Source organism: Ictalurus punctatus, unplaced genomic scaffold, assembly GCF_001660625.3.
Source record: "Ictalurus punctatus breed USDA103 unplaced genomic scaffold, Coco_2.0 Super-Scaffold_100, whole genome shotgun sequence".
NCBI lineage: Eukaryota > Metazoa > Chordata > Actinopteri > Siluriformes > Ictaluridae > Ictalurus > Ictalurus punctatus.
The window spans coordinates 2,597,879-2,621,832 of NW_026521086.1; the positions used below are offsets into that span (position 1 = coordinate 2,597,879).

The 23,954-nt window shown below is 38.4% G+C and overlaps 1 non-coding gene across 1 annotated transcript; it reads right to left on the reverse strand.

Annotated features, from left to right (window-relative positions):
* Positions 1 to 15,395: 15,395 nt before the first annotated feature.
* On the reverse strand, positions 15,396 to 15,466 carry trnag-gcc (transfer RNA glycine (anticodon GCC)). Its single transcript has one exon. It is a non-coding gene; the product is annotated as a tRNA-Gly (tRNA).
* Between the last annotated feature and the right edge of the window lie 8,488 nt (positions 15,467 to 23,954).

Consider the following 23,954-nt stretch of genomic DNA (forward strand, 5'->3'; position numbering starts at 1 on the left):
CCTGTGGTAACAAACCTGTAGCGTATCAGACTTCAGCAATTTGTGTACGAGGTCCAAGCTGAATTTCAAACACACGGTTCTCTCTGCACCTGTAAACAAAGCAGCGGGGCAAATTTCTATATTTATAATAAATAAATCTATTCATGATAGATTAATATAATCAGTGATTAGACAAGGTTTATCGAGGCCAATCGTAACAAAACTCAGTGGAGCGGTTTGACTCTTGACCCCAGAGGTCTGTGCTGAATTTGAACCCAAACGGTCACTGGGAGGCACCATCACATTTTGTTTTGTGTGTGTGGATTTTATATCATGTGATGTTTCCCACAAACACAAATTCTTTATATCAAATTGTAGATCTCCTTATTTTGAACAACTGTGCCTCAAGAACCACTGCTGTCAATCAAATTGCTGTCAACTCATACTTACATGCACACACATTATGCACACACACATGAACTGGTGTGACTAACAGACCAGATCTTGTGCGATTTGTAAAAATAAATAAATAAAATTATTATATGAGCACAGTGACAGGGGCACTTTCATAAAGTTTTGCATAAGGTCCCCAGATGTTTAGGACAGTCACTGGATTTAGTTTTACACATTAATTTATAAATATCTATTGAATAAAAATGAAGCCATGTTTTTCATAATTGACGTACAGATAGGTGGCAAATTAAAGGAACACCCTTAAGAAAGGAGTTAGGGGTGAGGGCATTTTTCTGGCATGGTTTTCTATCCTGTTACAAACAGACAATGCACCATCCATAGGGCACAAGGGGTCAATGAATGGTTAATGATGTGAAGGATATGTCATGGCCTAACCTGACCTCAACCCAGTTGAACATCTATGGGAGATTTTAGACCAATGTGTTATGTCTATGTGATGTCTTCATCATTATCAAGACAGCAAATGATGATCTTTTGGAACAATAGTGTACCATTCCATCAGTACAATTCCAGAGACTTCTAGAATCAATGCCAAGGCACATTGAAGCTGTCCTGGGAACACATGGTGGCTTAACACTGTTTATTAAGACACTGTTAATTTTCCCTTTAATTTCTCACCCATCTGTATAATGTCACTGTCACATGGAAACCTAGTATCTCCAGATTTGATCATTTTTCCTTCTTTAAGTTCTTTATAAAACAATGGTATTGGTCACCCTTTACATTTATCTGTGGGTTTCACAAATATTTAACCAATGAAAAGTATTAAAAAGTGTTTGTGACTAAATCTCAATCTCTAAAACTTTTGGTAAAGCCTCATAACTCCACTGCACCTACATGTTGAAGGATTGATGTGCCACACAGCAGAGCTGAACAGTGATCTTGAAGGTACATAAAGAACTGGTTGCTTTGAATAAATACAGCGTTTTATTTCATCAGTAAACACCAAGTCTGTAAAGGCTTTTTTAATCTAACATTAATGTCATTTAAACATTTTTTTATGTACAGCCACACTTCCAACTGTAACAGTTCACTGCACAACATACAGGGGTTTTTTTTCCTGAAAAGTAACAGTTTGTCATATGAGGTTTCCACCCGAAAGTGACAACATGTACAGTGTCCTCCACTAATATTGGCACCCTTGGTAAATATGAGCAAAGAACAAAACCTTTTGTTCAAAAAATTCACAAAAATACTCTGCTCTCATGGATAAACAATTGCAAACAGGTTTATTAAAAAAATGTTACATGGGTGCACAACAATTATTTTTTTTTAAAATTTTATTTGTATAGCACTTTTTACAGTAGACATTGTTTCAAAGCTGCTTTACAGAAATATCAACATGGTATACAGATATTAAAGGCGCGAATTTATCCCAACTGAGAAAGCTATTGAGTGGAGACGGTGGCAAGGAAAAACTCCCTAAGATGTTTTAAGAGGAAGAAACCTTGAGAGGAACTGACTCAGAAGGGAACCCATCCTCATCTGGGTAACAACAGATATTGTGAAAAAGTTCATTATGGATTCATATGAAGTCTGTATGGCCTTAGGAGCAGCCGTAGTCCCAGCAGTCTGGAATTAAAGAAGATTTGAGCTCCATCCAGAGGCAGAAAGGATCTGGATCTCTAGTATCTCCATAAATTCGTGTGGGGCTCGGCGAAAGGAGAGAGGGAGAAAAAAGATAATTATGACTGCGAACTAGTAGAACAGAATCTAGTCAGGGTAGGCTTGAGTAAACAAATACGTTTTAAGCCTAGACTTAAACACTGAGACTGTGTCTGAGTCCCGAACACTAATAGGAAGACTGTTTCATAACTGTGGGGCTCTATAAGAGAAAGCTCTCCCCCCTGCTGTAGCCTTCACTATTCGAGGTACCGTCAGATAGCCTGCATCTTTTGATCTAAGTAGTCGTGGTGGATCATATAAAACCAAAAGGTCTCTTAGATATTGTGGCGCGAGACCATTTAGTGCTGTATAGGTTAATAAAAGTATTTTATAGTTAATGCGAGATTTTACTGGGAGCCAATGCAGTGTTGATAATATCGGTGTGATAGCAGCTGCATTCTGGACTAACTGGAGCTTATTTATATTCCTACTGGAACATCCAGACAGTAAGGCATTACAGTAATCTAATCTAGAGGTGACGAATGCATGAACTAGTATTTCCGCATCATGTAGTGACAATATGTTTCTTATTTTAGAAATATTTCTGAGATGAAAGAAGGCTATCCTAGTAATATTATCTACATGAGCATCAAATGATAGGCTGGAGTCAATAATCACTCCAAGGTCTTTAACTGCTGCACATGATGAAACAGAAAGATCCTCCAGAGTAACCATGTGATCAGAAAGATTACTTCTAGCTACACGTGGGCCTAATAAAAGTATTTCTGTTTTATCAGAATTAAGTAGAAGGAAGTTAATTAACATCCAATGTCTAATGTCCTTTACACATTCCTCAACTTTACTAAGCTTCTGTCTGTCCTCTGGCTTCGCTGAAACATACAGCTGTGTATCATCAGCATAACAGTGGAAGCTAATTCCATGTTTACGAATAATTTGACCTAGGGGTAGCATATATAAAGTAAAAAGCAGTGGGCCTAAAACAGAACCTTGCGGAACTCCAAAAGTAGCCTCAGTACGCATGGAGAAATCACCATTTACATCTACGAACTGATAAAGATCGGTGAGATAAGACCTGAGCCAGGAGAGGACTGTTCCCTTAATACCAACAACATTTTCTAATCTATCAAGGAGAATAGTATGATCTATAGTATCAAAAGCTGCACTAAGGTCGAGTAACACAAGCAGCGAGACACAACCCTGATCGTAAGTCAGTAGAAGGTCATTTACTACTTTAACTAACGCTGTCTCTGTGCTATGATGAGGTCTAAATCCTGACTGATCCTATCTAAGTACGAGCATAACTGCTTTGCTACAACCTTTTCTAAAATCTTAGAGATGAAGGGGAGATTTGATATTGGTCTATAGCTGGACAATTGAGACGGGTCAAGATCAGGTTTTTTAATCAAGGGTTTAATAACTGCTAATTTAAGTGATTTAGGTACATAGCCAGTGCTTAGGGAAGAATTGATTATATTTAGAAGTGGTTCAATTACTCCTGGACCAATCTGTTTAAACAAACATGTAGGTACGGGATCTAGTATGCAAGTTGATGAATTGGCTGAAGAGATTAATGTAGCTAGTTCGGTCTCTCTAAGCGGAGCAAAACACTCTAAACATTGATCTGATATTGCTACATTGTCATGTAATGGGTTTGTTACAGTACTGTCCGGTTTTAATTTAATGGCCTGTATTTCACGTCTAATATTTTCAACCTTATCAATGAAAAATTTCATGAAATCTTCACTGCTATGTAATGATTGAGTGTTTCTCTCTGTAGTGGTTTTATTCCTAGTTAATTTTGCTACTGTGCTGAAAAGGAATCTAGAATTGTTTTTGTTGTCTCCTATTAAGGTGGAGAAATAGATTTTTCTAGCATCGCCAAGAGATTTCCTATATTTCAGGAGGCTCTCCTTCCATGCTGTTTGAAATATCACCAGTTTGGTTTGACACCATTTACGTTCTAATTGTCGAGTTGTCTGTTTTAAGGTTCTAATTTTTTTTCTCTAATTATTTTCCTTTTGAGTGGAGCCACTCTATCTAGCGTGTAGCGGAGTGTTGACTCCAAGATTTCAGTCGCATGATCGAGTTCTATGTGATCTGACGGTGATCCAAATCTAATTGATGTTCCTGTGACTTTATTTATGAAGCTCGGTGCAGTAGCTGATGTGTAGGTACGTTTTACGCGGTAGCGAGACGAGGTGGAAATATTATGATCAATTCGTATTATGAACGAGATAAGATAATGGTCTGAGACAACTTCAGACTGCGGAAAAATTATAATATTTTCTATACTTAGTCCGTATGTTAGTATGAGGTCAAGAGTGACAATTATTGGCACCCCTATGAATCCATGAGAAATACAGTATCTCACAAAAGTGAGTACACCCCTCACATGTTTGTAAATATTTGGATATCTTTTCATGTGACAACACTGAAAAAATGACACTTTGCTACAACATAAAGTAGTGAGTGTACAGCTTGTGTAACAGTGTAAATTTGCTGTCCCCTCAAAATAACTCAACACACAGCCATTAATGCCTAAACTGCTGGCAACAAAAGTGAGTACACCACTAAGTGTAAATGTCCAAATTGAGCCCAAAGTGTCAATATTTTGTGTGGCCACCATTAAGTTTCATACGTTATAATAAACAACAGAATTTACACTGTAAGTGCGCAGATACAGCATATAATGACAATAAACTTACATTAAACTAAACCTTTTAAGCAGTGTGCACCAGTTTCCCCTGCCCCTTACACACAGTGGATATAAACATAACTTTGTGCTTCACGGTATTTAATATAAAATGCTCCCTGCATTTCTGATTTTCTTCCTCAGTCACGTGATGATTTCTCCTCCATCTGATGGAGACTGACATCATGGGAATAATAGGTAACGCTGACAGAGAGTAAACTGGAGAAAGTCAGTGTCGGTGACTCTGAGTGTCTGCTAATGCTAGCGTACGTATGACATCATGCGTCATCGTGACTTATACTACGGTTTGTAAAAAAATCACTAGTGATACATTTGAGATGATATTACCTTTCTAAAATCCACACAGTAGAGTATACGGCCATCTAATCCATAATGAGATTCATTACAATAATTTTCATCATCGATTATTATCCATTTTATTGATTAGTTGTTGCTCTAGTGCAAATATATAAATATAAATGATTTGACTTTTTTTTGACCCAGTGTAAAATGTTAAAGTGCTATCTCTATATCTCTAGATATAACCATGCGGTATGTTAGATGGTGGTATGCTGTCTTCAATAGGACTATGTGATAATTAATTTTTATAATTAATAAAAATGTGTCGCACAGGTCTGTTAAATCTTTAACATATAACAGGTAGTGCAATAATGGAAAAATGGTATAAATGTAAACATAACATGCTATGACTGAGTATTCAGCAAATTAGCTTATACCAAATATGATCATAGCAGTTATAGTGATAGCAGCCAGGTAAAGTGTATATAAAGTGTATATAGTGACAGTAAATTAGATCCTATGTTTTTTAATAATACAGTACAGTATAATTCAGTTGTTCTATTAGTGCAATTTCAACCAAAATACAGTTGAGTGTAAAAGTTTGTACCCCCTTTTGGTTTCTTTTGGACGGAAGGGTGTTAAATGTCCTAAACACTACAAAATTTGACTGCAAGTAGAAGTTAATTTTATTATCAGACTCAGATCCATGTTAATATTTTTAATACTGCTCATTAGTGTTAAATGACTTGAAAGAATCAACACATCGGATGGTCATGGCAGGACCTTGATTTTGTGTTCAGTAAACCAAATGTGTTGATTTTGATGTATGTTTTGGATCACTGTCCTGCTGGAAGATCCAACCACGGCACATTTTAATCTTTCTGGCAGAGGCAGTCAGGTTTTTATTTAATATCTGTTGATATTTGGTAGAGTCCATGATGCCATGTATCCTAACAATATGTCCTGGTCCTCTGGCAGATAAACAGCCCCAAAACATTAAAGAGCCACCACCATAGTTAACTGTGTTCATGAGGTACTTTTCCATATGGCTAGGGTGAAGTCAGCTAACATGGGCCACTTTTTGGAAAATGATTTATAATACCATCAAATAAGCTATCATGTCTCATCATCTCATCAAATCATGATCTCTAATGATTTTTTTATAAATTAGCATGGGTCTCTTCAATATAAATTTCTTTTAAAAATATGAAAAAGTATCATTGTTTTAAAATTATAAGGGTTAGAGTATCGGCAGGAACCCTCTTGAGCCACAACACAATGTTCAGGCAAATTGGGCCGGCTGTTCAGTTAAAATGGACCAATATAAAAAGATAACAGGTAATTTTGACTGAAATCATTTTAATTTTAACAGTAAATTGACACTATTGTGTTGAGTGTGCCATAGCAGCAACACCGTAAATATATTTCATTTAATAGAAAGCACATCTTCTCCACAGCTCTCGTGGTACAATGAGTTGCACTGACAGCAGCACACCCTAAATGTTCCTGCTGCATTGAATGCTGAAGGACTGTCGTGGTCTCTCCTTTCTCCCCAGCAGTAACCTCTACACAGGGTTTACCCATCTCCCCAACCACACGGGTAGAGTAAAACTGGTCTTGTAGGCCAAATACATCACAATTCCACAGATGTGATGGAACATCTCTGATTGCAAGTTCCTCCAGCAGGACTTCATACCATTGAAACCACTTTCCTAACACACTACATTGCTGTATGGTTCAAGCTGCTTGGTTTGTTTCCTGCTCTCCAGGTCCTCCCTCAGTAGAGTAGAGGTTGATGGTAAACTAACTGGTTTCTCTTCCATTATTATTTGTAGTTCCTTAGTTAAATCTGTGACCATAGGCACTTCTACTGTTTGTTCTGCATGTTGTTTTAAGTTCCTTTCTCCCCTTTTTCCTTTAGGGCCAGCCTGTGTTGGGGTTAATGAAAGTCTGGCTTTCCCCTCTCTACCGAACCCCCTATTTTCCCTTACGGTCCCCACATAGGAACCCATAACAGGTTACGTACTCGGTTTAAGAGGTGGAAACGATTCAGGGTCATTGAAGGACTAAGCCAATGGGGCGAGTGACTTTTTTGGCATTTCTGTTAACATTGATTTCAGGGTCTGTGCTGAACTCGCTGTGAATTTCTTTCTATACCTTGTTTTGCTCCAGGTTACTGCTCTGTTGAAAGCCTGGATGTCCAATTCTCTTACTTCAGACAAAATGGTTGCTATTACTTCATCGTAGTGTTCTTTTAAGATCTCTATATTATTGTCCATCCACTGTGCTGTGTTTTGATTGACCCTTTCCTGTGTTGACTGGTTTGGAGAAGGTTTAATGAAAGATTTTGTGACCTGTCTGAACACACTTGGTGGATAAGGATTAGCCGGTGTTGTGGCCGCCAGAATTTCTGAATGATGTAGAGCCTGTAACAATTTGAAATATTTTGTCAATGTTAAATCTACAGCAGTTTTTTGATTTGAGACACCTTGAATTTGGTTTTCACTTACATTTGCAGGTTCCCTTATTGGTCCAGAGTCAGCGAAGACTTCAAATCTATTGTGCATAATGCATAATGTAGTGTAGTGTGTTGTGGATAAAAATGACATGAAATAAACATGAGGGAGACTTAGTATGTGTAATATGTAATTGCAAAATCATCGCGAGTGGTATTGGCAGGCAAACAGAATGGATAGGGAACATCTCCAACTTGAAATCTAAAAAAGGTCCATCGAGGAAAGGAATTCCGTATTATAAGCTGATGTTTTCCGACTTCACTAACAAATTTAAAGATCTAAACATCGATTGGGTGGAAGACGCGAGCAAAGAAATATATCTTTTAATTGTTGATCGAGTTTATAGTAACCCTGTGGCTTTCAGAAATTTGGAGGAAGATCAAAACAAAGAATGTCTCCAAAACTTACAGAATAAAATCCTATCTGAACACCTGAGAGATACAACTTGGTTAGTCGCTGTAAGAAGGCTCCCAGTAAGAGCGGTTGTAAAATGGAGCTGTTTCGTAAAAACCAGTAAATGCCCGATGCCTAACTGTAATGAAGAGGAAACACTCGAACATTTCCTGTTAGTGTTATCGCTCTAAAGAAACATGGGCTAAATTAAAAACCATTGGTCTTAATATAGAAATAAATATGAACTCAATTTTCTATGGCATTTTTAAAGAAAATTGTAGCAAGACTCAGCATGACTTCTTTTGGTTCATAATATGTTTGACTAAATTTAAACTCTGGAAAACAAGAGCCAGAATGACTATAAATCAAACGTTTATATCCAATGATGTTGTATTCAAAGACATTCAAAAAGAACTAAGAAGATTAAAAAGCAGCACATCTTGGTTTAAAGACTCTTCAGTGTGGGACAATATTTGCGTGTAATTGTACCTTGACTATGTAAGTATTTTTTTTTCTTTCTTTCTGAATATGATTTTGTCATATCGGGTGGTAAGGGACTTGGCAAAGTAGGCGCTAAGCGTCACCGCAAGGTGCTTCGCGATAACATCCAGGGGATCACCAAGCCGGCTATTCGCCGTCTGGCTCGGCGTGGTGGTGTAAAGCGTATTTCTGGTCTGATCTATGAAGAGACTCGCGGTGAAAGTGTTCCTGGAGAACGTGATCCGCGACGCCATCACCTACACCGAGCATGCCAAGAGAAAGACCGTGACCGCCATGGATGTGGTGTGCGCCCTGAAACGCCAGGGGCGCACCCTGTACGGCTTCCGCGGTTAAACGCTCTAACACCGAACGACGCGAACACCTCCACGCGCCTCTTTGCCGAGTCCCTTACCACCCTTACTTTTTTAATGAATTTTATTGAATTTATACAAAATTTACAATCTTACAAAAAGTCATATTCAGAAAGAAAAAAAAATGCTTACATAGTCAAGGTACAATTACACACAAATAGTGTTAGAAAATGGAAGGGGGTGGATGGAAACGAGAGTGAAATTTCATTATCCTGAGTATCCAGTTACACAAATGGAGAGGTGAGTTTAGATTTGGCTAAATAAATCATACAATCTAGAAACAAACAAGTGGGATATAATCAGTGGTTGATTTTAGACACAATCATTCCCGATAGTTCTAATAATTCTGCTGTTGGTTTGAGTTGAGCACTGACAATCAAATTAAAAGAAGATGAAGCTAGCATTTAGTGCTTTAGGTTTTTTTGTTGTTGTTGTTTTTTACAGTGGAGTGATGAGAAGAAATCCTCAGAGACTGCTACAGTGTCCTCCCAGGAATCCAGGGCTAATCATAGGCTGAAGTGTTTCAGAGACATTCTGGACATTTTTTCTGTTTCTGAAAGCAGGACCTCGCACTCGCCGGGCAGTACTGGCCATTCTCTTCTACGGAAAGTAGCTAAGGTTTGTCCGAAAAGTCGCTAGATATGTCGCTAGATGCTTAAAAAAAAAAAAAAAAAAGTTGCTAAAGGGGTCTGAGAAGTGGACCGAAGCTGTCCCTGTTAAAATGAATGAGTGAACGGCAGGAGGAGGAGGGGCTGCAGCAGGGAGTCATATTTTGAGTGAAAGGATTGTATTCGTGTTCTTTTGAAAATAAACCCTTTAAAGTGATTGTTATTTTTTATTTATTGACTTTTTATCATTCAAGCACTTTTTAACCACTGTTACATTAAAAAATTGGCTATTTTCAAGGTTTTCCAGTACTTAAATTTCCAAATGCCAAATTCAAGCACCTTGTACAAACCTTGTGGTAATAATTTTTCATAGATACATTTCCCAAACAAACAAACTAAAAAACTTCTAGTACTTCTAATTAATAAACCTATAACATCAGTTAGCTAGTATTTTCAAGTGCTAAACCCAAACCTCACACATTTGATGTTGTTTTTCTCTTTTTGTTCTTTGAACACACACTTCTTCTTCTTCTTCTTCTTCCTCTTCTTCTTCTTCTCTTCTTCTTCTTCTTCTTCTTCTTCCTCTTCTTCTTCTTCTCTTCTTCTTCTTCTTCTTCTTCTTCTTCTTCTTCCTCTTCTTCTTCTTCTTCTTCTTCTTCTTCTTGTTTCAGATATATTTCTGCCACCTGTAAGTCAGAATGGCAAAATTCTTGACTGTAATATCACTCAGGTAAAATAAATAAATCAATGAATTAATAAATAAGTAACAGTAAACTGATGTTCTGCAAATTTCATGGAATTAATAGAGATTTTAGTGTATTTAATACAAATTATATCACACTGCTGTTGCACTCTGGAATCTGATAGGTCAGAAGGTCTGAAGGCAGCAATTCATATCTCAGGTATATATTAATATGCTCATTGTAATAAGTTATCCTTTCTATGATAGCAAATCATTCACAGAGACTTCTCTGGCAAACATTCCACATAATCAAATTCTAATAATAAACAGATTTGTGCTGTACTACTTTAATAAAAACTTTGTCGCTGATATGGTGAAGCTATCTATAAGGAGGTGTTTATTTAAGATTTATGGAAAGAGACTCGGGCCACAGATTTCTCCAGATTCTCTGAATTTTTTCATGATATGATGTGCTGTAGATGATGAGATATTCAGAGCCTTCACAATTTCACAATTTTACATTGAGGAGCATTATTCTGAAATTGTTCCACAAATTGTAGATGTAGTTTTTAGATTGGTGTACAGAGGCCCATCTTTACTTCTGAAAGACTCTGCCTCTCTAAGATACGCTTTTTATACCCAATCATGTTACTGACCTGTTGCCAGTTAACATAATTAGTAGCACAATGTTCCTCCAGCTGTTTCTTTTTAGTAACACTTACTGTTCCAGCCTTCTGTTGCCCCGTCCAAATTATTTTGAGACGTGTTGCACCCATAAATTCAAAGTTACCTATTTTTTTCCCTGCTTTTTTTTGTCTTTTTACATTCGCGGAGAACGCGTTTAAATGACAACTCCGTCTAACATACACAAAGAGTCACTCTAAGAGTCACTTCACTTCATTCTTGTTGCAATGTAATAATGTATGATACATTACCTTAATCTTTGAAATTTCAACTAACATTAGAAAAAAATTTCTATTCTCATCACTGCTCCTACACAGCAAATTGAGCAGAGTTAAATTTTTGGTGTTTATGAATAGAATCAATCTAGCTCTACTTGGAATTGATCTAACTCTGTATGTTGTCTAATCTGTTAGATTTCACACTGTACCATGAAACAGTTGGTGTCAAAATGGAGTGTTATAACTGTTTTCTAGAATTCAACTCTGATAGTGTCACCCCTTTGGTGGAACGCACCATTAGGAGTGACTGACCTAGATCAGACTGAGCGACTTTCCAGTATCGGCAGAAGATAGTCGGTGAGGATGCATCATCTTCAGTCCTGGATTTGTTCCCTCGTTTCCTTGATGTACCTGGATTGGTAAGAAAATCTTTAGCTTTGGAAGTAGTTTTGAAAAGGAAATTTTCTCTGTAGTTATTAAATGAGTTCACTGGTACAGTAGAGAAAGGAGTTGTTCAATGATCACCGTAACACCAACAGGCCGGTCCAAACTGAGAAATTCAATGTTCTAATCTTTTATATCCCAAATGTATGCATAAATAACACAGCAGATCTGAATTTTTAGTATTTGACCTTTCATCCATTTATGTCCGTTATGTTTAAACCTGTATAAACCTTGTTTATAGATCGACCAGGATTTCTCCATGATGTTTGGTGATGAAGTGTCTCAGAAGTTCCTGGCAAAGTGGTCAACATTCTTCAAGCCAAAAATCATTGCAGACTGCAAAACTCTTAAGAATATGGGCGAGCTGCTGTCAGGAACTGAACCTGAATCTGAGGACTACAATGGTTAGTATAAACTGTTTTGTACTTTAAAAATGTTCCAGTCTTTAAAAAAATAATTAAAGAGAGATTGCTGCAGCGAGATTAACAGCCTTGAATATGTTCACATGTTTTGTATGTAAATCACACTTCAGAACTTGTTTGGTTCCTTTGTCAACATTTAAAATTTCAACATGGTTTATATCCTAGCAAAAAGTTACATTTAAAATGTGGAGAGCCAGGTTGCCCGTTATCATTTTGTACTTATAGTGGCTTCCGAAATCACCTCAGCAAAGTACATAGTCACACTATTGATCAAGAGATCGATACTAATCAGGATCTTTCCTCTCAGGGAGAATATGAGGCGGAATGTTCAAATGATCGCCCAAATTCTGTTGCCGCTTTACATCCTTCACAAAGTTCTGTTGTTACTGAAGTCAGCTTCAATGTGTGGCTCAATTGTTGCTCATTTGCAAGCCTCAGGTCCTTCTGAAAGTGCTGTCCAAACAATTGTTTGTTCAATGGAAGAAGTTGTTAATGATGTTAAAATCCAAGCACGAGATGCAGTTCTTAAAACTGTTACTCCTGAAAGTACAAGTTCAGACACTTGTAGAAGAATAAAACACTGTTTTCATCAATTAGGTAATCTGATCTGTGATCACCATACTCTATTCAAAGAATTGTTTCCTGACAAGAGGTCGATTCCCAAGCACCACTTGATGATGCACTATCTGAGATGCATAAAAAAATCGGACCTCTTATCCATATGTGGTGAATGCGATTTGAAGCTAAGCACCATATTTTCAAAAGATGTTGCACAAATTTCAAGAATCTCATTAAATCATTATTGAAGCAACATCAACGTCAATTGCCATTTAACTATGAAAATGATTGTTTTAGAAGGTTTGAATTTGGTCCTACATCAAAAACCATCTGTAACTTGCAAGGTGGGGAAGAACTCAGTCAGACATTATATTTAGAAGCCTGTTTGAGTGTTACAAGTACAAAGTGGGTCAGACATTATGGTACTTAGTATCAGGTTGGTGTGTTCATATGCACTGGATGTACCTATGATCTCCCTGTGTTCAAAAAGATCTGTGATATAATAATATATGAAGAGAGTGCTTTCATTATTTCCTGCAATGTAAAAACGATGTACTATGATGACCACTTCAATGCATACTGTATAGAAGATAACCAAATGGATGAGTTTTCTGTCATCTCTGTGAATGAACTGACACACTTTAGGCCATTTGATCAGCAGTGCTCTAATGAGAATAATCAAAGAGAGTACATAGTGCCCAATTGTTATATTTAGAAAGACTTGACCTGAGGGGTCAGTAATGTTAACACCCTTGAAAAAAGAAAACTATTATAAAGCAACCAACTTGTTTTTTTTCTTTATTTGCCTTTTAGATTTGTAATCATTTAAATGTTATTTTAATTGTGCAGTAGCATATTAACACTTTATAGTGTTAGAGGCAACTCATTTAATAGTACGCAATTAACACTATGAGATTTAATGAATTACTCCTATGAGAATTAATTTCTAACACTACACACTGGTGTTGAGAAACTAACACTTGAGTAGTGTTCAATTTCAACTATACAAAGAGTTGATGTGAACTCTATTAAAGTGTTAAAATGACACTGTGGAGTGTGGACCCCTCCGGACACTTTAAAAGTGTTGAAATGAAACTCCAATAGAGTGGATTTGTTTCTGTGGATTTTGCTGTGTATGTATATTTTATAATGTTAAAGTGCACACCTTGATTTCTATTATAATAACATTATTAATGTATTTCTAATGTTATTAGACATGTCATTCTCATCACTGCTCCTAGATAACTTAGTGTTCCCTAGGTGGCCTCATCTATTTCACTTCGAGAATATCCACAAATAGGGAAGAACATTACCTTTATCTTTTTAATGTATACAATAATGATCATGAACGGGTTAAAACGGGGACACAGTAATATAAACCATGTAATATTTCTTACCCAACTCGGGCCTAACTACAAATGTACTCTTATGACAGGATACCGCTGCTGGGAAATTGCCGTTCCCGAGGTTGGGCACAGGAGGGCAGTCAAGCTCCATCCAGCACAACACACAACGCCACCTGAAGCAGAAGGTAGGTTTGGGCTATTTTACAGACACAGCTCATCACTGTGCATTGTATTGTTCGGACATAACCACAGTTAACGGCTCTTCTATAAAAACAAACATTATGTAATACTCATAGCACTATATTTATCATAAAAATACAAAATTAATAACTAACCTTTTTCTAATGTTGATAGAAAGCCTTTTACATCATTTACACACACACACATATATATATATATATATATCCTTTGCTCTCCATACCACGTTCTAATATTTAAACTGGACACACGAGGGCAGTCAAGCTCCATCTAGCACAAGACACAACGCCGCCTGGAACAGAAGGCAGATTTGGGCTACTGTACACAGACACAGCTCATCGGCGTTATTACTGTGCATTGTCTAGTTTTCACATAAGGACAATACACGGCTCTTCTGCACTGTTCATCATCATCTATAAAAAAACAACAAAACATTATGTAATATACATAGCAGTATATTTATCATAATAAAGTTCACTCATTAATAACGAATAATAAACATTTCTATAAGTTGATAGAAATATAAAGCATTTATATATATATATATATATATATATATATATATATATATATATATATATATATATATATATATATATATATATATGTGTGTGTGTCCCCTTCTCTTATCTAAATATTCCAACAGCCCAAGAAATAAAATTAGCTGTTTTCTGAGACGATGAAGTGACTCTTAAAAGAGCCTTTGTGTATATTAGATGGAGTTGTTGTTTAAGTGCATTCTCCGCGAATACGGCAGGCCAGCTGAATATCCTTGAGAGAGATGGAGAAATGTGAAAAGCTAGCACTGTGGCTACGTGTTTCGCAACCATGAGCTGTATTACATTTTCCAAAGAAATTTAACTCGCTGAGATGGGCAGTCCATAGGTAGTCGGTACCTAGCCGACCAAGGATTGGATTGCATTGCGACAGCTCAACTATGGAATTGTCCCGTTCTGTGAGACCTTTGGGCCGTCTCGCCGCATCGTCACCCTTCAGTTTATATGACGGCACAGCTCATACCTCAAGACTTGAATAAAATTAGACCCTCATAGCGATGGACTCCGTTGGAATCCGTTGTGCTCTGCACGCGTGGGTTCGAATCCCATCCTCGTCGCAAACTTGTTAGTTGTAAAGGAAATTTGTGAGCATCAGCAACTCTTTTTCTGAGTTGTTGATGCTCACAAATTTCCTTTACAAGTAACAAGTTTGCGAAAGTCAAACAAGATTGCGAAGTCAGGCTGGAAAAGTTAAAAAAAAAAAAAAACATTTCTAAATTGTTTGGACTCCACCAAGGAAACTCACGAGCATGGTTACCCTCCCTATGGAGTTCGACTAGTTTGGGCAGAAATGATAAGGCTTGTAATGTTCTTTTGGTGAAGGCTTAACTTTCAAAAGTTACACTTCTGCATTGGCCGGGAATTGAACCCCAGCCTCCCGCGTGGCAGGCGAGAATTCTACCACTGAACCACCAATGCTTAGTTTAAATAACTAAAGACTGTGCCGTGAGCAGCAGCAGTCACACACTATATTTCCAGATACTGTATAATATTATAATATCTCCTCTCTGCTCAACACGCATGTAATACAGTCTACATACCGTAGAGCAGTGTTTTTCAACCACTGTGCCGTGGCACACTAGTGTGTCGTGAGAGATCGTCAGGCGTGCCGTGAGAAATTGTCCAATTTCACTTAGTCTTAAAATTCTTATTTATTAAAATTTATTCATTATTATCTGCAAATAATAAGCCATGGTTGAGTGTCTGTGCTGTAATATAGTGACTGGCAGAGTAATGTAATATTCGTCCGGGTGGCAGCAGGTAATTGCCTCCTACCTTCTTAGAGACAAGAGAATTAGTGACGCATGCGACAGGTCGTGGTGGCAGTGATGGAGAAGTTTTTAAAAAGGAAACATGCAAACTCCGAACTGGGCCCTGGACAAGACTGTGACCCAGGTGAAGGGCCTAGTATGAGTGGTGGTAAAAAGAAAGCAAAGATGGTGAGCTCGAGCAAAAGTTATCTTTCCTTAGGATTTACTTTCACCAGCGATGAGATGACCCTGACTCCATTATGCTTGGTGTGTGGCGAGAAGCTGTCCAATAGCGCCATGGTGCCAAGCAAGCTTAAACGCTATCTCCAAGCGAAACACCCGTCGCTTCCAAACAAGCTGATGGACTATCTTGTTTGCCTGCGTGAAAACACCGAAACAGGCAACATTAATGAGAAAAACCACAAAGCTAAATTAGAAAGCCCTCAAAGCTAGTTGCTGCACTTGTAGCTAAATGAAAAAAGTCCCACACTGTGGCAGAGACGTTAATACTACCTGCCTGCAAAGACACTGTCAACGAGATGCTCGACCCTGACGCAGTTAAAGACATATCTAAACTCCCGCTCTCAGATAACACAATCGCCAGACGTACTGATGACATGTCTACAGACAACGAAAGCCATGTTTTGGAAAAGATACGCATCAGTAGGAAATTTGTGTTGCAACTTGATGAGTCTACGGATATTCTCAGCTCTTGGCCAATGTGCGTTTTGTGGATGGAGATGCCATTAGAGAAAACTTCCTATTTTGTAAGGCACTGCCAGAAAAAAACAACAGGAGAGGAAATTTTTTGGGTCACATCAGAATATCTTGACCAGGGAGGACTTACGTGGGAAAATTGCACAAGTGTTTGCACTGATGGAGCTGCAGCCATGGTCGGGCACACCTAAGGCTTCGTTAGCAGAGTGAAGGAAAGAAACCCAGATCTTATTGTTACACACTGTTTTCTGCACCGTGACACCTTCGTTGCAAAGACTTTACCAGCAGAACTAGTTCCTGTGGTGGATGATGTTGTGCGCATAGGGAACTTTGTAAAGACACGACCTTTGAAAAGGTATATTTGCATCTTTGCGTGAGGAAATGTGAGCGAAGCATAAAGCCTTATTGCTCCATACGGAGGTCCGATGGTTGTAGCATGACAAGTTGCTGGCCCGTGTGTATGAGCTTAAATTGTTAATAAGTTGGAGGAACTTAAAGTGTTTCTGACAAATGAGAGGTCTGATTACTCAAATCTGTTTGCAAGTGATGAGTGGTGTGCAAAGCTGGCATACCTGGCAGATATATTTCATCATCTGAATGAACCGAACACACGGATGCAAGGCCGAAATGAGAACCTGCTTACAAGCATGGATAAAATAAATGTATTCCATTTAAAGGTGCACCTCTGGCAACAACATGTGCAAAGTGCCAACCTTGAGATGTTCCCACTCACAGAGGAACGGCAAGATCACCCTGCTGCAATGTGCGAGGTAATAGGTAAACATCTGAAAACTCTTGAGGAGAAGTTGTCATTTTATTTCTCTTCAGCCTCCACTGAATGCCTTGACTGCTATTGGAAAGGACATAACTTTACAGGAGCAGGAGGAACTAACTGAACTGAAAGAAGATCGTGGTTTAAAGCTAAGATTTGCTGAACTTCCTTTGGACAGTTTTTGGTTGACTGCTCCCAAGGAGTTCCCCATTCCGGCCAACAAAGTTTTGACATTGCTCCCATTTTCCACAACATATGTGTGTGAGCTGAGCTTTTCAAGCCTAACTGCTATAAAAACTAAAAACAGAGAGAGACTGAAAGCTGGTGAAGAAGAGCTTTGTGTATGCCTTTCTTCAATTCCTGCCAGGATATCGGCTTTGTGTTCATCTAAACATGCCCAGGTTTCACACTGAGTGAGTATAAATAAATTGAGAAACTATATTGCAATTACATATACTGTATTAGGCTACAGAGTGTCATTCTGTAACATTTTTGGTCGGTGGTGTGCCACAAGATTTTTCCAATGTAAAAAATGTGCCATGGCTCAAAAAAGATTGAAAAACACTGCGTTACACTACACAATTTAAGAAGCTACACTTACTTCTGCTTCCATTTTTACACTTTTCAGTTTTGGAGCAACAACAACAGCAACAACAGCAACAACAATAACAACAAAAAAGTGTTGGAACAAAATAAATCTTATTTTCCATTCCAGGTTGCAGGTATTCGCGGGTGCAATGCAACACTGTTCCACACACAAATAACTCTTTTGAATGGTTAAATGACTAAAATCAGAAAGCGCCACCAGCATATCTGACAAAGATGACTCATGAACTGGTTCTTTAATCACTAGCTGAAAACGACGTATTGAATTTACACAAACGCCAAATAACAAATACAACATTCTACTTTCTCATGAATATGGTATAGTGCATTGCTTAATCAGCAGTTTTTCTTAGAAAGACAAGATATTTAAATTGATTGAATTTAATGAAACCACACATCAAGCTGTCTTTTCTAACAGAACATTAAATTTAGCATTAGCTCCCAGTTCCATGAAAGTTCTAGCCAGACATTCAGGGGGAAAGAATCAGAATAAAATGTAAAATAAAAAAAGTAGTGAAAGATGAAAGTGAAGGAATAAACGAGGGGGTTGTGTCTTAGTTGTTGAGTAATTAAAAACAAAAAAAAAAGCTGTGAGATTCAGCGTTTGTCACAACGATGCCAAACGCTCTCCCGACTATTTCTTTGGGATTGTTCCCAAACTGAGAAATCAAGGTTCTTCAGTCATGCTTCCCCCACAATCAAGCTTTGGAGTTGACTCCATATTCACAACGACTATAGAGTCGACTCCAAAGCTTGATTCCTTTGAATCGACTCTATTCCCATTACCTGGTATCTACGAATTGACACCAGGTATTAGGAATCGCCCTGTTAATCATGATAATGATCCTATGTACTTAATACTGTGGGTTGTTCCCCTAACCTTTAATTCGAGATTTGTGCTGAACCGATTCTTGGAACAGACTCACTCAGTGTTGCAATCGATTTCAGAATATTAGCAAGGGTTTGAATCGTTATCATTTCCCTTGCTTCCATTTGTAGGAAGCTGCCTTAATCACGATGAACCCAGGCTACGCAGGCAGGACCGAGCTCCGGGACAACCTGGAGGCCGCTTCAGATCCGTCTCCATGATTGTTCCCGACCACGCCGTCATCGCAGAGGTGTGCTCGGGTGCCGTCATTCATTACATTATGTAATGAACGCAATAACGGATGTATTCTGGCGTGTTACAGAACTGTTTCACGTTGTCTTTTTTGCTGTAGGTGGACTTGTGAGCTGAGGGCTTCAAGTCCAGTGAGACTCTGGCGAAGAAGATGATTCAGCTGTATAAGCTGTGCAGCAAGCAGCTTTCCCGGCAGGACCACTACGACTTCAGCATGAGAGTCGTCAACTCTGTTATCGTCATGGCCGGGTATGTTCGTCTACGAACAGGGTGAACATATTAGATTAGATTAGATTCATCCGTTGTTTTTTCTAAATTGTTAATTAAAACTATCTATAAATGTAACAGATGTCTTGCTGGAATAAATCGAGCGTGTGTGTGTGTGTTCCAGGTCTCTGATGCGAGAGAACCCACACCTGAGTGAGAACATGGTGTTGATTAGAGTGCTACGATACTCCAACCTGCCCAAGTTACTCAAGGATGACGCAGAACTTAAAATAAAATAAATTGATAAATAGTAAAGAATGCCAAAGCTTACATATGGAGTATCAAAGGTCATTATCACAGGATCACTGGAATCAGACACTAGGAGGAAATTCCAGGACAAATTAGGAAATACAATTAACTGACATTTGCAAATTCTTTGCAACTAAAAAGTTGTAATTATATAACTTTTTTTTAAAGCATTTAAAGTATATAACATTAGCACCTTGTAATGTTATACCAGATGAAAGTAAAGAATCCTGGAACATCTGAACATCCATAATCTGAAAATCTTGAACCTAGTGTCAATCGAGTCAATCCAATCCTTCTTGTGTGCGTTTAGCGGTATTCCGTCGGACCTCTTTCCTGGTGTGGGTGTCCCCGAGCATGACTACGGCGCGCTTCAGTCGAACATCGAGGCAGCTCTATGCGCCCGCTCCCTGCAGCCCGTCTCCAGCATGACCGCCAAGGTGATCCAGCTGTACGAGACCATGCTGGTGCACCAGGGCGTCTTGCTGGTGGGCCCTACAAGAGGCGGTAAGACCATAGCTTACCGTGCCCTCACTGACGCACTGCGCACTCTCCACGAGACAGAGGGCTGCAAGGTGAATCCCTTCTACAAGCCCATCGAGACCGACGTGCTCAACCCGCAGTCAGTGAGCATGGACGAGCTGTATGGTGAAGACGACCCTCTCACACGGCAGTGGAGTGCCATCAAACTGTCCCTCGGCAGTGACATCGCCGACACGCACAAGTGGGTGGTGAGTGACGTACCTGTGGACATGCCTGTGGATTGAGAAAATTACCTCCGTGTTGGACAACAAGACGTTCTGTCTGGCTAACGGTGAAAGGATCAAGCTCACCTTCTACACACATGTTATTCGAGGTGTTACCCATCAGACACAGGTAGCACCGGTCCTAAAAACCATCACAAACAACCACAAGCATGTCATTTCCAAGAAGATTTTTTTTTTTTTTTTTTACGTTAAATGCGTTCCTGATGGAAAGGTCACACACAAACGTATCTTTAAGACTTCACTCTTTCACACGCCTATAACGAGCGATAAACGCATTCGAAGCATGTTACAAAGCCTCCGTAATGCATTACGCATAGTATTTAAATAAATGTTATTCTAATAACATGCACTACACTACATTATGAATTCTTAACGTATTGTTAACACGTCTTTACTGTGAGTGGGATGATGACCAGACGCAGGCAGGCTCCCGGGTACTCATATCCGTAGACGTACTGATACAGAGCCATTCTGGCCACGCAGTTATCCAGATCCACGTCCCAGTATTAGCACAGCTGCTTCTGCCACTCAAAGTTACTGCTCGAGTCCACCTACGTGAACACATACACAAAGACATGTGATATATATACGATCTCATTATATACGAATTGGGCATTCTCGCTGAGGATATAGCGTGGATAGTTTATAATGAGTGCGTTCATACTGTATAAACCTGGGAACTGATTTGCATATGCACTGCTGTCAGAGCTGCAGTTATTTTAAAAAGATTTATTAACAGCTTCTGACCAATCAGATCTGACCACACCCATGATTCCCTTCGCTCTGAAGAGAAGGTGTGTAGCCGTCTGTACCCTTTCATTGACGAGCTCGGTGACGATGTCTCTGCCATGGACATCCACAGTAATGAGAGCTGTGATGATGCTCTGATGTATTTTGGGTAAGTTACCCAAGAGTGGCCAACACATTCAGCCTCTGTATAAACCCACACACACGCACAGAGTAATACCCGTACATTACCACATATTACAGCATACACCGTTATGTCATGTAATCAGAGAAGGAACTCGAACAGGAACAGGAACTCACATTCCTGGTAAGCACTTGTGTATTTAGCCACAGTTTTCACTGCACTCTGTCTCACATTTGTATTTCTTTACCATTGTCCCTGGTGCTGTGTTTTTCTCTCTGGTTTATGTTTAGTCTTTGCCACAGTGATTTGCCCCAATGTCAGTGTCTTTTGTATTTTGTTTAGTTCTTTATTAAAGTTGAAAAATCTGCACTTGCATCCGTCTCAACCTCCATATCGTGACACAAAAATATAAATATAATATAATATTATATATAAAATGTGTGTGGGGGTATATATTAATAGAGAGAAAGGCATTTCTTCTCAGGGGGGAGGGGAGTAATCAATAGGAAGAAGGATCTGAGAGCGAACATGGACAAAATTAATGGAACTTTTTCCTGGTTCTGCCCTAAATTTGGGCCAGATTAAATTTCATCTGTACAAGTTGGACAATAGGGATGGGGAACATAGATCCAGTACCCTTAAACCCAATTAGAACTTCTATTCCAACCATTAAAACCATTTTTTATCTTGAAATCTAGGGGCTTACCCAAACAATAAACTCTAATCACCTAATTTTTAACCAATAAAAACTCCTATTTCCAATGTTGAAACTTAGGGGCCAACCCTAACCCTGAACTTACCATCAGAAACAAATAATATGTTCTCTAAACTGATCCTCCAACCCCCAATAGTTAACCTCACCTAGAACGTCTTACATTTAGACAGATTTTTTTTTAAAGTCTTTAATTTATTTATTCATTTTCATATGGTTCATTTACATGTGATTCATTTACGTATGATTCATTTTCATGAGATTCATATTCAAGTGATACATTTTCATGTGATTCATTTTCATGAGATTCATGAAAATTATTATTTTTTTAAAGTGGCAGAATTCATTTTTAACACAATATATAGATTAAAAAATATATATATATAATTTCTTTTCCATTTTTTTTATACAACTGATATTTTCTCATAGAATGTTAAATACATATAGAGAAATATATACAGAATGAAGGACAAGTTTTTGTGCCTGTGCCACCTCCCACACCAATGAGTGTTGGATTGAGTCATCCCCTAACCTAACCCTGCCTGAGCCTTTTTATTAAAGGTGTTTAATTTAGTTTGATGTGGTTTAGTTTGTTAGAATGTGAATTTATCCGTTATATGTAGGCTAGCTAACTGCGTAGTTAACTAACGTTAGCCAGCTGAGAAGAAAAATATCAGACTTTTTCCTCATTCCCTGCCTGTCCAAACCCTGCCTCCTCTACATCAGATGCCAATGATGTTGAGACCAACTCGACCAGTGAAAGTTCTCAAGTGACATTTGAGTCATCCCAGCCCGTTTCAATCGGTGTGCAATCTTTTACAGATGATGACAGCCAAGCGCAGCGAGTTGAGTCTTCTCCCGTCTCTGCAGCTCTCATCCCGACAAGACAGTTTAAATCAGCTTGGCTACAAGAGTTCGCCTGGTTACGTTATGACAAAGGGAAAATGTACTGCACCTTTTGTGCTAAAGCAGGACAAGATATTGCTGGTAAAACAGAGTTCATTACCAGTTCGAGTCATTTTAAAAAAGAAACCGTGAAGAAGCATGGAGACAGTAAAAAACATAAGAATGACAGGGATTGTGTCATTGCTAGGTCTGCCCCTCGTGCCACCCCAATCGTGAAAGCAGTGCAACGTGCTAGTGATAAAGTCGCTGAAAAAGAGATGAGGGAATTGAAAATAAAATTCAATGCAGCCTACATGACTCTGAGCCTGAATAAGCAGGAATTGAATAAAAAAAGTGAAAAAAAGAAACAAATGACTGCACATTTAAGTATTTATGGTAATATAATTCAAGATGGGGGCAGCACTGCCACTGTTGGGCCCTTGAGCAAGCCCCTTAACCCTCTCTACTCCAAGGGCGCTGTATCATGGCTGACCCTGTGCTCTGACCCCAACTTCCTAACAACCTGGGATATGCAAAGAAAAGAATTTCACTGTGCTGTAATGTATATGTGATCAATAAAGACTCATTATTATTATTATATGACCTACTGAACATTGCACATATTGCACATTGTGCCTACTACTTTTATCTACTATCCACAGTCCAAAGGCTGTGGAGCTCGAAGGCTACGTGTGCGAATGACACAAGATTTTAAAAAATAAAATAAATGTATCAATACGTGAAATTAGATTACACAATGTAGTTTACATGAATAAGAAGAAATGTAATCATGCTTATCTTTCCTATAGCACAAATGAAAAGCCCTCTCTAGATGAGCAGATTTGTCAAAATGAAACATTTTTCCTTCTTTTCCACTGCTACGGTAAACTAAAGAGTAGATATTCAAATTACACTGCTAAATATGACTAGCATTAGCTACGTGTAGCAGTGCAAAATAGTCCATCAAGTGTATTAGCAGGTGTAGCCTATACACAAGTCCACTATTGGTCATATCACAATTCAGAACATGCCCCCAAATTCATTGCTTTAGTAGAATTTAATTGTAAGTGAAATTGTGGGGATTTGTTTTGTATCGCTCCGCTGTTAGAAAATACATGATGGTTGAATGTGACATTCAAAGTCAAATGACTTTGAATAAAAATTTACTGAAATAAATACTCTAAAACATTGAT